This window comes from Bubalus kerabau, unplaced genomic scaffold (genome assembly GCF_029407905.1).
Source record: "Bubalus kerabau isolate K-KA32 ecotype Philippines breed swamp buffalo unplaced genomic scaffold, PCC_UOA_SB_1v2 scaffold_40, whole genome shotgun sequence".
Classification (NCBI taxonomy): Eukaryota; Metazoa; Chordata; class Mammalia; order Artiodactyla; family Bovidae; genus Bubalus; species Bubalus kerabau.
This window is the reverse complement of record NW_026577894.1, coordinates 2,714,597-2,729,260: the sequence shown is the minus strand read 5'-3', so window position 1 is coordinate 2,729,260 and position 14,664 is coordinate 2,714,597.

Below are 14,664 nucleotides of genomic sequence, written 5' to 3'. Positions count from 1 at the left end.
CAGAATGGACTGGTTGCATCTCCTTGCCGTCCAAGGGACTCTCAGGAGTCTTCTCCAACACCACAGTTCAAAAGCATCAGTTCTTCGGTGCTCAGCCTTCTTCATGGTCCAACTCTCACATCCATACATGACTACAGGAAAAACCATAGCCTAGACGGACCTTTGTTGGCAAAGTAATGTCTCTGCTTTTGAATATGCTATCTAGGTTGTTCATAACTTTTCTTCCAAGGAGTAAGCGTCTTTTAATTTCATGGCTGCAGTCACCATCTGCAGTGATTTTGGAGCCCCCCAAAATAAAGTCTGATACTGTTTCCACTATTTCCCCATCTAGTTCCCATGAAGCGATGGGACCAGATGCCGTGATCTTCGTTTTCTGCGTGTCGAGCTTTAAGCCAAGTTTTTCACTCTCCACTTTCACTTTCATCAAGAGGCTTTTGAGTTCCTCTTCACTTTCTGCCATAAGGGTGGTGTCATCTGCATATCTGAGGTTATTGATATTATCCCGGCAATCTTGATTCCAGCTTGTGTTTCTTCCAGTCCAGCGTTTCTCATGATGTATTCTGCATAGAAATTAAATAAGCAGGGTGACAATATACAGCCTTGACGAACTCCTTTTCCTATTTGGACCCAGTCTGTTTTCCCATGTCCAGTTCTAACTGTTGCTTCCTGACCTGCATACAGATTTCTCAAGAGGCAGGTCAGGTGTTCTGGTATTCCCATCTCTTTCAGAATTTTATACAGTTTATTGTGATCCATGCAGTCAAAGGCTTTGGCATCGTCAATAAAGCAGAAATAGATGTTTTTCTGGAACTCTCTTGCTTTTTCCATGATCCAGCAGATGCTGGCAATTTGATCTCTGGTTCCTCTGCCTTTTCTAAAACCAGCTTGAGCATCTGGAAGTTCACAGTTCGTGTATCGCTGAAGCCTGGCTTGGAGAATTTTGAGCATTACTTTACTAGCATGTGAGATGAGTGCAATTGTGCGGTAGTCTGAGCATTCTTTGGCATTGCTTTCTTTGGGATTGGAATGAAAACTGACCTTTTCCAGTCCTGTGGCCACTGCTGAGTTTTCCAAATTTGCTGGCATATTGAGTGCAGCACTTTCACAGCATCATCTTTCAGGATTTGAAACAGCTCCTCTGGAATTCCATCACCTCCACTAGCTTTGTTCGTAGTGATACTTTCTAAGGCCCACTTGACTTCACATTCCAGCATGTCTGGCTCTAGGTCAGTGATCACACCGTCGTGATTATCTGGGTCGTGAAGATCTTTTCTGCACAGTTCTTCTGTGTATTCTTGCCCCTCTTCTTAATATCTGCTGCTTCTGTTAGGTCCATACCATTTCTGTCCTTTATCGAGCCCATCTTTGCATGAAATGTCCCCTTGGTATCTCTAATTTTCTTGAAGAGATCTCTAGTCTTTCCCATTCTGTTGTTTTCCTCTATTTCTTTGCATTGATCGCTGAGGAAGGCTTGCTTATCTCCTTGCTGTTCTTTGGAACTCTGCATTCAGAGGCTTATATCTTTCCTTATCTCCTTTGCTTTTCACTTCTCTTCTTTTTCCAGCTAAGTCATACAGTGACTCACTTAGTGGCTCAGTCACACACTTGATAATGTAAGGAACAACACTTCTTGAAACAGGCAATATAGAAAATGATAGCAGTAATAGTAGAATCATAAGTAAGAAGTTAAGTCAAGAACTTCTAGTAGGTGTAGCCCAGTGACATCTCCATGTCATCTGACTTAGTTTGCTAAATGACTATAGCTTGCTGTTGATATCCTGGTTGTAGATCCTGAGCATCTGATCTTGATTCAAAGACTGGTTATTGAGATAAGCTTTAGAAACAAACTCAGAATGTCCTTTTTAACAACTTAATTAAACCTCTTAGCAATGTAACATAACCACAAGGAACTATCTCAGGAGTGCATCTTAGTAAATACAGACCTTAACTTAAAAAACTGGAACTTAATATTCAGTGAAACATAATAGATGCCATAGGCCTGACATCAGTTAGGTGGATTTTTCTTTTAGAGCTCCCCAGTATACGTTGAGATTTCTGTATATGTCGGGAGACAGTCTTTTTATTTACCTGATAAGGCTGTTCAGAACCCAAGTGTCTCCAGCTTCTGGAGGGATGAGGCAGAGAGAAAAAAGGTATAATTTTACCCGTAGGAGTAAATCACTAGATTGTTTTAAATGACCAGTAACTCGAGGAGAAGTGCTTCTTTATATCTGAAAACACAGAGTAAAAATCAACAATATGTCAGACAAAAAGTCGTGAAAATTGTGGTCATATTTAGCAGTCTACTCCATCCCATGCAATTGATCCCTTTGTTCTGCTGTCCTTGCCCAATGGCCAAGGACATCAGTGAAAGCAGTAGTCTCGAAGAAACTCATGAAGCTTTTGTGAATGTCTGTATGACCTGTCCAGCAAAGTGGGTGCCCTGATCACTGGAGATTGTGGAAAGCACCTTTTAACCATTTTTTCTATTCTGAGATATTAATTCTGAAGCCAGGAAAGGCATTATCAAATAAAAATGAGGTTTGTCAGGGAGCCAGGAAAAGCCAAGTGGCCACGTTGGACCTCTCATAGCCCCAACTCTTTGGTTTATGGCCATTTTTAATCCATTTTAAATTCCCTGAAGAGGCGTTAACTTTTGTAGAAGCAGAATGAGCTTTGTTCATATGTGCTGTAGTCTGTTATCAAAAGCCACATTCCAAGAAAACTTTGTTCTTTTAATCAGTGAGAGAAAACCAAATTCCAGTTTGGTAACAGCTTATATTCACTGTGAAACAATAGTTATTCACTTAGTCATAGTCACAATAAGACTTCAAAGGCAGTTTAATGTCTTAACAAACTTGTAGCATGCACAAAACTCTTCTTTCACTTGCAACACACCTTTTTGCACTTTCTGTATTCGTCACTTCATTTGTCCACTTAGAGGACAGCCACCTGTACGTTTAGACTTACTTTGCTTTTCCTTAATAGAATGTAATTCCATTCCTTATTACTTTTTATTAAAAACATACATCTTACTTTTCTTCAGAAACCATGACTTGTACTTTACATCATCATTCTGTCGATTGGTAAGGATAAATCACCCAAAGTTATATCATTTATAAAAGTATCTGCACAATGTCTCTGTTAATTAGATCAATAAACAAACATCAGTATCATGTATCAATACAATAATGATTATTTCCCAGTTCACACAAGCCTCAAATTCATTTACTTTAATTTCCTTGAATTTAGAATTGTTTGATTTGTAAGCACTTACTTCTCTTTAGGCCAATTAATTAGAGCTCATTGAACCACATAGCCTTTAGCAATTTTTTCCAAGGATGGAGACATACACCGAGACACACACAAATCTGGACAGACAGAAACCTCACAGTTTTCCACCTGAAATTTAAATTGTCTCTTTGTCCCTTTTATTTTCTTGGCTTGAGTTCCAGCTCATGGCTGGAGTCCCGGATCGAGTGGGCTGTGTATCTCAAGGACATGATAAGAGTTAACTCAGGTTTTTCCCCAGGCATGTTTCTGTTTCTCAGGCAGGATCAGAGCTCCCCAAAAGAGTATTTTCACAAGTCAAACTTTTAGTAATTACATGTGCAAAAGGAACCAGTTTTGCAATTTCAAAAAGATTCCATTTTACCTAGTTTTCTCCGGAGTCTAAAGAATACATATGGCCATTCAGGGTTCAAAATGTCATTTCTCCTTCATGTAGTCATAGCTTCATAGCTAAAATTTAAACCAGAGAGTGCTCAAATTGGCTCTGATGACAGGGGTAGACCGATCGAGAAGATGTCCCAGCAGGGATTATCTCTCTGGGCAGGTGAGGTCGTCTCTTAAAGCAAAGAAACCCCATATATAAGGGATTTTTAGGCCTTGAGGATCAAAATTATCCCAGTTTTTCAAGATATTATTCAAGGGGGGGGGTGGTTCTGGACTGTTAGGCCCCATCTGTAAGAGAGAAAAAAGCAGTGCCCAGTGCCATGGCTTTTTTCTACCAGAGGTGTCTGCCCCTGCTCTAGACGGGGTTGGAGACTGATTTTCCACCTAAGCTTCCTTCCCTGGCCAGAGCTAACCTGTCTCTTACAGGTGAAGGTGTCCTACTCCCACCCCCCCTCGTTCTACCACCCAGGCATGGTGGAGATGCACCAGGGTTAGACCTGATGGCATCCCAGATTGATGTCCAGGTCCTCACCATTAAAACCTTGGTTTGATTTCCCTTTTATTCCGGCACCACCTGGGGTGGAACAGAGTAGTTTTCCGGATGCTCGCCGAGCCAAGACCACTAGGGGAAGCACCCAACTTCTGTGTACCTGCGCACATTCCTCATAACAGTATAAGTGGCAAGTCATAAAGGGATGAACAGAAAACCCAAGACATCCTCCTGAGAGTGGCCACACGAGTCTATTTAATAACAAAGGAGGCGATGGAGGGCCCGCCTGCGAGGAAAAACTAATCCTTCATATGCATGGAGTGCCAACATCATCCTTTTGATTCCTGTCCCTCAGACTGTACAAAAAGAATACCTAAGGAGTTGAGACAAGAGCCACTGGAGGGCTTCGTCTGCTCTGCTAAGAGCTAGCGCTACTAAGGGAAGAAGCCCAATGCACTTTCAATCTGCCCAAATCTGGGGTGTCCCAATCTGTGTCCTCAGGAATCTCATGCTCACCAGCAATGCCTCAATCCATATAGTCCAGAGGCATAGCCACGACAAGAACTTGCCTGTGTGTCTGTGGGGTCAGGATGGTGCTTTCCAGTCTGAGAGATGTCCCTGGAGCTAGAGCTCCAGCTCGCTCCCTAAAGTGCTCCTGTCTGCAGTGTCCTGTAAAACTTGGAATGGGGGCCTTGCTAGAAAAGCACAATAACAGCATGGATTGCAAGTCCCTTGAAAGTCTACAATCCGGCACACGAGGTTAATAACTTTAATTCCCCAAGCAGATATGAAATGGTCAGAGGGACCAGGAAAAGCTGACTGGGGAAAAGAAGTTCAGTCCACATGCTTCTGATTTAGTAAAGTAGCTGCTGCTGCTGCTGCTGCTGCTAAGTTGCTTCAGTCATGTCCGACTCTGTGAGACCCCAGAGTTGGCAGCCCACCAGGCTCCCCCGCCCCTGGGATTCTCCAGGCAAGAGTACTGTAGTGGATTGCCCTTTCCTTCTCCAATGCAGGAAAGTGAAAAGGGAAAGTGAAGTCACTCAGTCGTGTCCAACTCTTAGCGACCCCATGGACTGCAGCCTACCAGGCTCCTCCGCCCATGGGATTTTCCAGGCAAGAGTACTGGAGTGGGGTGCCATTGCCTTCTCTGTAGTAAAGTAGAGACCACAGTAAACGAGCAAAAGAATCTCAACTCCGAGTGTTCTTACCTTGTCTTGAAGATCTTGGACAAGCCCCCAAGATGATAACCTAGCAGTCAACGGTGACCGATGCCACTGGATTCATGGTGTCTGAAGAAGAAGATATTACTCTGGGGCCAAAGACAGTCTCAGTCACTCAGAGCTTTGTGTATATTTTATTTAAAGTGAAGGTGACAGAAAAAGCTTCTGACACAGACATCAGAAGGGGCTCACTAATTTAAGTGGGGCCATATATATGTCTCAAGTAGCCTCTGAGAATAGACAAAAAACATCTCAAGGATGTGAGCGTTTTGCCCAGACCCTTTCCTATAGCATACATCCAAAGCTCAAAAAGAGGAATGTCCTTGAACCTGAGATACTGCTCCCTACAATGCCTACTTGTCTTAGGCCAAAGAATGTGAAAAAGCAAGCAAGCTTGCCTCCTCCTTAAAGGGGCTTTAGGCTTGGACTCTTTATCAACCTGCTGGGACAGGTAAGTATACAGTTAAAATCAGAAAACTCTAATGTTGTAATGGTGGTGAGTAAAGCATTTGTATAACATACCACTGATAACTCATATAAGTATATCACTTATAAATTCAGTATGAAGGTCAAAAGATAAAATATCAAAGTAATGATAACTACAAAATGAAATAATGGAACCATGTTTGAAGAATTAGATGACAGTATGATACTAAGTCAACAAACAGAGAGACCCAATGAAGAGCTACAAATTATTTTTTTTTTAAGGAAACTAACATAAATTCTGGATTTGAAAACGAAAATAATTGAAATGAAAAATTGATAGGTTCAATAGCACATATGAGATGCTGGCAGAAATAATCCATAAACTTGAAGATGAATTCATAGAAATCAATGTAAAAATAAAGAGAAAAAAATGTTGAGGGAAAATGATCTAAGTCATCCATTCATTACACCATCGAGTATGGAAGGAGAGAGACTCTCAGAAAGCAGGGAGAGAAAGGGGAGGGAGTAAAATTACTTGTAGACGGAATGGCTGACCGGCAGGTCAGAGCGAAAGGGAGGCACAGCGCAGGGCTCTTAGGGCGCCCCGCGGCAGCCGTATCGGCCTGAAGGGGCCAGATCTTGTCTGATCTCGGAAGCTAAGCAGGGTCGGGCCTGGTTCTTACTTGGATGGGAGACCGCCTGGGAATACCGGGTGCTGTAGGCTCTTTGCCTTCCCTCTCCTTTAGCCCCCGCCCCCACGTCCCAACTCTTGGGCTCCCGCACCCCAACCCCTCCTGGGGGTGGGTGGCCAGGGCACCGACTCCCGCTGCAGACCTGGGGTGCCTCCGCGCGGCCCGCGAGCCCCTCCGCATTTGGCTTCCAGGAAACCAGACGACCGTCCTGCGGGTCTCCGTCTGGGGCTCCCTTGGCATGCCTCAGGCAATCCCCGGGGGGCTGCACCAGCTCCAGCCCCAGCCCCAGACCCAGCCCTACCCCCAGCCCCACCCCCACCCCCCATCCTCGCAGGCGAACGCCCGAGCTAGCGCGCATCTGCGTGCACACACAGATATATGTGCACAGACGGTGCATGTATCTTGTTCAGTTATACTTTTGGTGGATATGTGCCTGGGAGTGGGACTGCTGAATCATATGGTACTTCTAGGTTTAAATCCTTCAGGAACCTCCATACTCTTTTCCATAGTGGCTCTACCAACTCACATTCCTACTAACGGTGGAGGCGAGTTCCCTTTTCTCCACATCCTCTCCAGCATTTGTTATCTACAGACTTTTCCATGAGGACCATTCTGACTAATGTGACGTGGTACCTCGTTGCAGTTTGGAGTTGAGTCTGTCCAATCATGAGTGATGTGGAGCAAGATGACCTTTTTAAAATGCAGATGCAATTCTATCACCTCCCTGCTCCAACTGCTCTTGTATTTTCCCATCATAGTGAAGATATGACCAAATCCCTTCATTGCTTGGTCCCCGCTTTCTTCTCTGATTTCTTTTCACTGGAATGCCCTCTGCACTCTTTTGGTTCCATCCCATAGGGCATTTTTTCATTTCTTTCCCTTGTCACGTAGCCTTCCAAGATGCTATTTTACCTGCCTGAAATTCTTCCTGCATCTCAACCCTGGTTTATGTTGGTTCAACCTATGGATCTCAACTCAATTATTAGTCTGAAAAGCCTTCTCTGACACCCAGTTTTTGGTGAGGGAAGAGGCCCCTATAGAAGTTCTCAAAGGATCTGCCTGTTATTTATCATTAGATTAGTCGCAGGGAAAGAAGGAACTGTGTGTCTTCTTCTCTCAGGATTCTATTTCCAGAAACATATTGCATGCCTACTAGCTCATAGTAGGTGCTCAATATTTATTTAGTGTGTGAAAGACAGAAAAGTTCTGTGAGGCCTCAACTTTTCACTTGGCTCAGCACTTTTGATCTCTTTGTATCTTTGTCCATCCAGTTCTTTTCTTTCTTCTGTTGATGTGCACACTATATTCAAGGCACGATCTAAGGCATGAAGACATATCAATAAATACAGGTTCTTGCTTTCCAGGAACTCGTATATCATATTTCTATACTTCAGGGTTTTTTTCTTTAATGCTCTAGAACAATGTGAACTTTTAGTATTATCCATTTTCATTTTAAAGAAAGATCATTTTACTTACATAGCAAAGGTGGAGACCTTCCAACTTTCAGTCCAATACTTATACTTTTACCATTTCAGGCAAGTCTTGTGGTTCCTTCTGGAGGTGTGTGGCTCTTCCAGAAATGTGAAGATCTTCCATAGTCCTCAGACTTTGGTGTGATTTGAAATCATCAAGAAAGTTTCCAGGTATAGGTTCCAGACCACCACCTCAAAGAGTCAGTAGCGAATGGAGTGGATTCCAGGAATATGCATTGTTAACCAGCATCACTGGTGATTCTGTTGCTACAGACTCAATGCAGTGGGCAGGGCCTGGACTGCCCACTGGGTCTGATGTGGAATGGAAAGAAGGGCTTACCCCCTCCATTGTTTCTAGCCTTGTGACTAGAAACGGTCCCCAAACAAAAATCAGACAAACAAGATAATCCCAGATGGTAGTCCATGAGATGAAGGAACTAAGCAGCTGGTTGAGATGGAGCCAAGGGGAAAGGTTGCTCTTTTTTTCTCCACCTCTACTCCTTTCTTCCTTGATGCCTTAGTGATTCATCGTGGAGATTTGAAATAAAGTTCACAAGAGTCATATTTGTCGAATAAAGATTTTGCATTGAACCAACTCTAAAAAATGAAGAAAGTTTCACCTGCCACATGTTTCTTTTAAAAAGTCAATTGCTTTTCAACTCTGGGGTTTCTCCATTGCCTTGTTCAAGTAGCCTTAATCGGAAAAATAAAATATAACTAAATAAAGATTTAAATATACCAACAAAGAAAGCTTCCGTTTCTTAAATCATCTTTCCACTTAGTAGAACACTAGCTCTTTTCTTTGTGTTTTGACTAGGCAATTAGTTGTATCGTGGCTCAGATGGGAAGGCATCCACCTGCAGGAGACTCAGGTTTGATCCCTGGGTCGGGAAGATGCCCTGGAGAAAGAAATGGCAACCCACTCCAGTATTCTTGACTGGGAAATGCCACGGACAGAGGAGCCTGACGGGCCACAGTCCATGGGTAGCATAAAAGTTGGGCACAACTGAGCAACTAAGAGCAGAAGTATTTCCAAGGGCCACATTCAAGAGATTTGGAACTCTTGCTTGACTCCCTCATGTTGACCATGTTGACTAGGCAGCAGATAGCAGCTGATTCATCTGTACAATTAAAAAAGAATGTGTCATTCTGTTCTATACTTTTCTGTACTTTAGGAAGAGACTGTACAGAGCAGATGTCTGGACTTGTACAGGACTTTTGGTCCTTTAGAGGATTACAGTGGCACCATCAATGCTTGCCAGAGGTGGCAGGAAGGCGGCCCTGGAAGTTTGAGTCCAGACATGTCCAGTGTTTTAGACTCATATATCAGATGAGTCAGAGTGCATTTACCCTTCACTATGTCTCCATAGAAAGTTGCTTTGGGTTTGGAGGTACACACACACACACACACACACCCTGCCGCCGAGACAGGTCAAGAGCTAGAAACCACAGGTAAGGGAGACGGAGAAAGAGGGAGAGAGAGACAGCAAGAGGACACGCAAGCTTCCCAACCCCCGGCCTGCACACCCTCCCCCTCCACTCTGGGTATCCACCCGGCCCCAAGTCGACCCGACCCCACCCTCACCCACCGACACACTCACACACACTCTCACACACTCACCCTCTGGCCTGGGGGTGGGGGCTGGGTCTCGCCTTAGGTAGCCAGGCCGAAGGGGACCTTTGAGACCTCGGCTTCGAGGAAGTCTTGGGGTCCCCACGGGTGACCGCCAGCCCCAGGGCACCGCGTCCAGCCGGGGCCCGGCCCAAGGCTGACGCCCCCTCCCTTGGGGAAGCTGCTTCTTCCGCGTGGCCTTCCTCTGAGGTGCGTCACGGGCTGTGCCAGTGTGTCTGTCTCAGATCCGATGCCATCCTCTCTCCCCTGTCTGTCTCCTGTTTGCTGTCTCTCTGTCACTCGCTCTGTGTCTCCATCTGTCTCTGCCTCCCTGTGTGTGTCTGTGTGTGTGTGCACGCGCACACGCGCGTGCGCATGCGTCTGTCTGTCTGTCTGTCTGTATCTCCCTCTCGCAGTCTTGGAGTCTGTCTCTGAACTTTCATCTCTTTCTGCCTCTGTCTCTCCTGACACCCGGCGGCCCGTCCGTTCCTCTGGCCCCAGCCTCTCACAGGTGCTATGGCTCTGGCTGACGAGCTTGCGACGGCGGGCTGTCGACTGTCTGTGTGTCTGTCCGTGTGACTGCCTGTCGCTAGTTTGCTCTCTCAGGAAGGTTGTGTGCTTGTCCGGCGGCGTGGGGGAAAGGGCGGGGGGCCTCGGTAGGGCGAAGGGGCGGGACCGAGGCGCTCGGGAGGACTGCGCCTCCGTGGCTCCCGGTGGGTTTGGGCACCGGGCAGGTGTCCGGCAGGATGGGCGCTCAGGGCCCTGGCTGGGCTGCGCCTAGGCCCACAGGAGGCTCAGAGGCCCGCGGGCCGCGGGGGAGCGGGTGGCGGCGGGTCCGAAAGCCAGACACCTCTGGGCCGCACGGCCCTGAGCAGCGAACGGGATCCGGGGAGGCCCGGTTCGCCGAGCGCAGCCGGGCCTGGAGAGGCCCGGGGTGGGAGGGCACCGAGACCTCCGCGCCCCTCAGCCCACCCCCCAGGCCCCGCACGCACGCACGCACGCCCGGCATGCCGCTGGGGGTCCTGGAAGCCCTCCGGGCTGCCGAACCTGGCCAGGCGTTTGCTGGCCACGGGGCGGCGGTGTTCGGGGGCGTGGCGGCATTGGCCGGCCGGAGTCTGGTCGCGGGTCCTTCGGCTCAAGTACAGCGCGCGCCCCCGTGGAGAGGTGCGGCCGGCTGGCCCGACCGGCAGGTCAGAGCGAAAGGGAGGCGCAGCGCAGGGCTCTTAGGGCGCCCGGCGGCAGCCGCCTCCGTCTACGGCCATACCACCCTGAACGCGCCTGATCTCGTCTGATCTCGAGGGCTCACATTTGATGGTGGTCTTGTCATCTCGTACCTCTTTCTCGTAAAGCTGGCAGCTGAGGGAATGAGGGAAGTGTAAAATTGAATAACAATAGACTATGTGGAATCTGTGAATCTGGAGCTCTGTGAATCCGTAGGTCTAAGGAGAGACTGGCAGCTGCCGATGTGGAGTATCTGTCCCCATGACCACGTTTACGTTATCAAATGTGCCATTGACCGCCCTCCCCCCACCCCGGGGGGCAGGGACCCCCACGTGGCAGCCTCCAGGCTCGCTCTCTCGAGCTCATCCACCCTCTACAAGTTTCCCCAGACCCTCAGTAGGAGTGGGCACTGCTGCGGGTGTGCGTTGTGTGTCCTCGTGCCCCATGTGACGTTGCACGACTAACCGCACTCTGTGTTTGCACCCTTCCTCCCGCGCTCATGGGACCAGGCAGCGTGGCGGGAACGCAGGGGCTGGATTCTGCTACAGTCAGGACTTGCTCCTGATGTGCTTCGGGGTGAGTACAGGCCGGCCTGGTCCTGCGGGGGCACGGAGCCCACGCCCCAGGGAGTGGAGGGTCAGCGGGTCTCCGGAGGTTAGCCTGGGAGAACCCTCACAGCAGAGAACGTGACCTTGGCGCCCCACTGCCGCCGGAGTGGTCAGAGCATGGCCAAGGCCCCTCGCATAGGGACGCGTGGGTACCCCTCCCACAGCGGCAGTGCTGCCGGCCACGCCCTGCGTGCACGTTTTCGGAGGGAACAGGGCCCAGACCGTCAGGGTTCACGAGGCTGCCCTGCCCTGGACCTCTCCGTGCAGAGGCCAGCATTTCACACGGAGGTGCACCGGCATCTGGGGCTCGGCGGCCACTAAGGGGCCACCCTCCCTTGCAGGTGCTGCTCTGGGTGGTCCTCTGGTGGGTCCGGCCCTGGGGCCCAGCCCTGCTCGAGCAACTCTGAGGGCAGGAGGCTGTCTGCTCTGTCCTGTTCACATCTCAGCTAGAAAGCTGGATTGGGCTTTTGAGGGTTTTTTTTTTACCAGCAGCTTTTAGCTATATGTCAGAATCAAGTCAGCCACCGAGTTCTCTCCTTGATCTGCTTGGTCCTCCATGTTTCTCTGAATTCTCAAAGCAGCTGAAGCCCCCAATGGGGTAGGGGGTGGGGGTGTCAGGAGGGGCAGGGGCTGGGGCACCAGCTGCCAACCCAGGACTGACTTTTCTGTGTGTTTGTTTCCAGTTTACCTGCACGAATTCTCCAGATGTTTATACAGCATCCAGTATACAACAAAGACTACATTTTGAACTCGATGTCATCTTTACTCTGTTAATACTTGTTACATGGATCCGAAGATATTACAGGGTTTTTAATTAGTGAAAAATTCATGAAGACCATAGAGAAAAAATATTTTAGAATTTAATGTTTCTGATATTTATGTAAACTTATGACTTCATTTATAGAATTACTTCCTTTTTCTTGTATATTCAGGCTATGAATATCCTTTCAGATCCATTCATGTTCTGATACCTGATTTCAGTCTTTCAAATGAATGTACTGTAGTGCTTGTCTGTATAAATCCTATGAACAAACACAGGGCTTTTGTAAATGATGCATTTATTGTCATTATTCTTGTTTAATTTTTCAATGTTAAACCATGAGAGAAGGGGTTTTCCTGCGATGGTAAAATCATCATGACACGGTGTGCATTATTATCCTTCCAGAATGTAACCAAGCTCTCCAACAATCACTCTGAAATAAGCAAACTTAATTTCAACCAATTGTTGTTGGATGTTAACGACTGGCCTAAACTGTACTTTTTCTAGCAAGAAATGCTTTTTGGCCGCAGCGTGAAGTGATTTAAAAGTACTGGGTGTTAAATGTGAGCTTCTAATGAAATTTGGGCTGAAAGGATGCCTAGAAGACGACTATGAAGATCTCTCCTGTAACCTAGTCTCTGTGGACCCGGATCCCTCCTCTCCCGTGAGACTCTTTGGGGACCAATTGCGATGCCCTGCACCTGCTGCAGAGCCATCGAGCTGGACAGTGAAGGTGCCACTTCCCAGACAGACAGGGTAGTGCAGCTCTGACAAAGGCCTTATTTTTATGTAAATCATCTTTTTACATGTTTGTAAACGTGTAAAGAATGGACCTAGGCGTACATTTTTAGATTGTGATGACACAGCCATTCTGGATTGTATAAATAGCAAATGTAATCTTTACTTTTTCACAGCAGCACATTAAAAAAGCCAGCAAGAGATGCGTTCAGGTCACAGTGTGATATTTATTATGCAGCTGGTATCTTGGTAGACAGAGACAGCATGTCTCTTTACATGTGGGTTCCGCCTTTAATTTACTTGTACAATTCATTGTTATCATTCTATTTTCCTATTAATCTTTTGTGAACTTCCCGAATATGTGACAAAGTATGTACAGTCTACTTTTGAACTATTTTTATCACAGTATTATTTATTGCTTTCTTTCAATCAAGTACTGAAGCAAAATTTCCCAGGGCCAATAAAGAGTGCCGAGGGTAAGCTGTACTCTCACTGAGAACAGACCAGAGCTGGTAACGGGAGCCCGTGTCATCCCACGGACATTCTCTTAAGAGAAACGGACGGATGTAATGGAAAGGCCAGAAGGCGGAAGCATAGGTGTCCCTAGAGGGCGCCCGACGGTGTGTTCATTCCCTTGGCTCCGGAGACAAGAGGCTCCATCACTTCAGCATCTGCGGGGACAGGGCCCCTCTGCTGCTGAGGCGTGGGCAGCGGGCCGAGGGTGGGAACAAAGTGCAGGTGTCGAGGCTCGCCATCGGTCACAGGGCGGGGTGTCCGAGGGCAACCTTGACGGGGACCCGAATGATGCACCCTAGTCCAGCATCAGGTCCTCCCTCAGCATCAGACCCTAGTCCAGCATCAGACCCCAGTCCAGCATCAGATCCCAGTCCAGCGTCACGGCCCTAGTCCAGCATCAGGCCCTCCCCCACCCTCAGACCCTCCCCCCACCTCCGACCCTTCCCCAGTATCAGGCCCCCCACCTCCAGTATGAGGTGTGGCAGCCCTAACTTGTCTGGTACTCCTGAGCACACTCAGGCAGCCCCAGAGCAGCAGGACAATAGCTCTGGCAGGAGGTGCATCTTTAGGAATCACCTGCAGAGCAGCAGCAGCTGGCGTTTGTTTCAGGTCAAGGAGAGACAAAGAAAAGGCACTTGTGCAGGAGGCAGTGGACGTTGTGTGCACGTTCCCCAGCTCTGCTTCCTCCCCGTAGGGGCTTTGCTCTCCTGCTCTCTCACAGGCCCCAGGGTGGTGTCCTTCCAGATTCACGGTCTCCTTGATATCTCAAGCCCAAGTCCTGAGTTGCGTCCCAGTCTGGTGTGGCAGAGGGCTGGGAATACCCAAGCTCAAGGGCTGAAAGGATCCCAGGGGGACAGCCGGGCCCCAGCAAGTGGCAGGGCAGGGCATGAGGGTGGCCGCCCACAGAGGGCCCCGGAGCAGCACTGGAAGGAGAGCGGTGATGCCTGAGCTCACTCGGGGACGCTGCCCGGCCTGGCACTCAGAGATGTTACTGCCAGCAGCTCTGGGGATGCAGGAAGCCCGGTGAGTGACACCACGCCACCCAGGCCGTGTGGTGGGCACTGCTGACCATGGCCTCGGTTTTCATTCTGGTTCCAGCTGTCCCTCCAAGGGCTGACGGGCTCCTCTTCCGAATGGCACAGATATTTCCTCTATGTGGGTGAACACATCCCTTGTTTCTGTTGGCGCTGTTGTCGCTCATCGTGTGTTTTCCTCTTTACAACCTGTGCTTGCT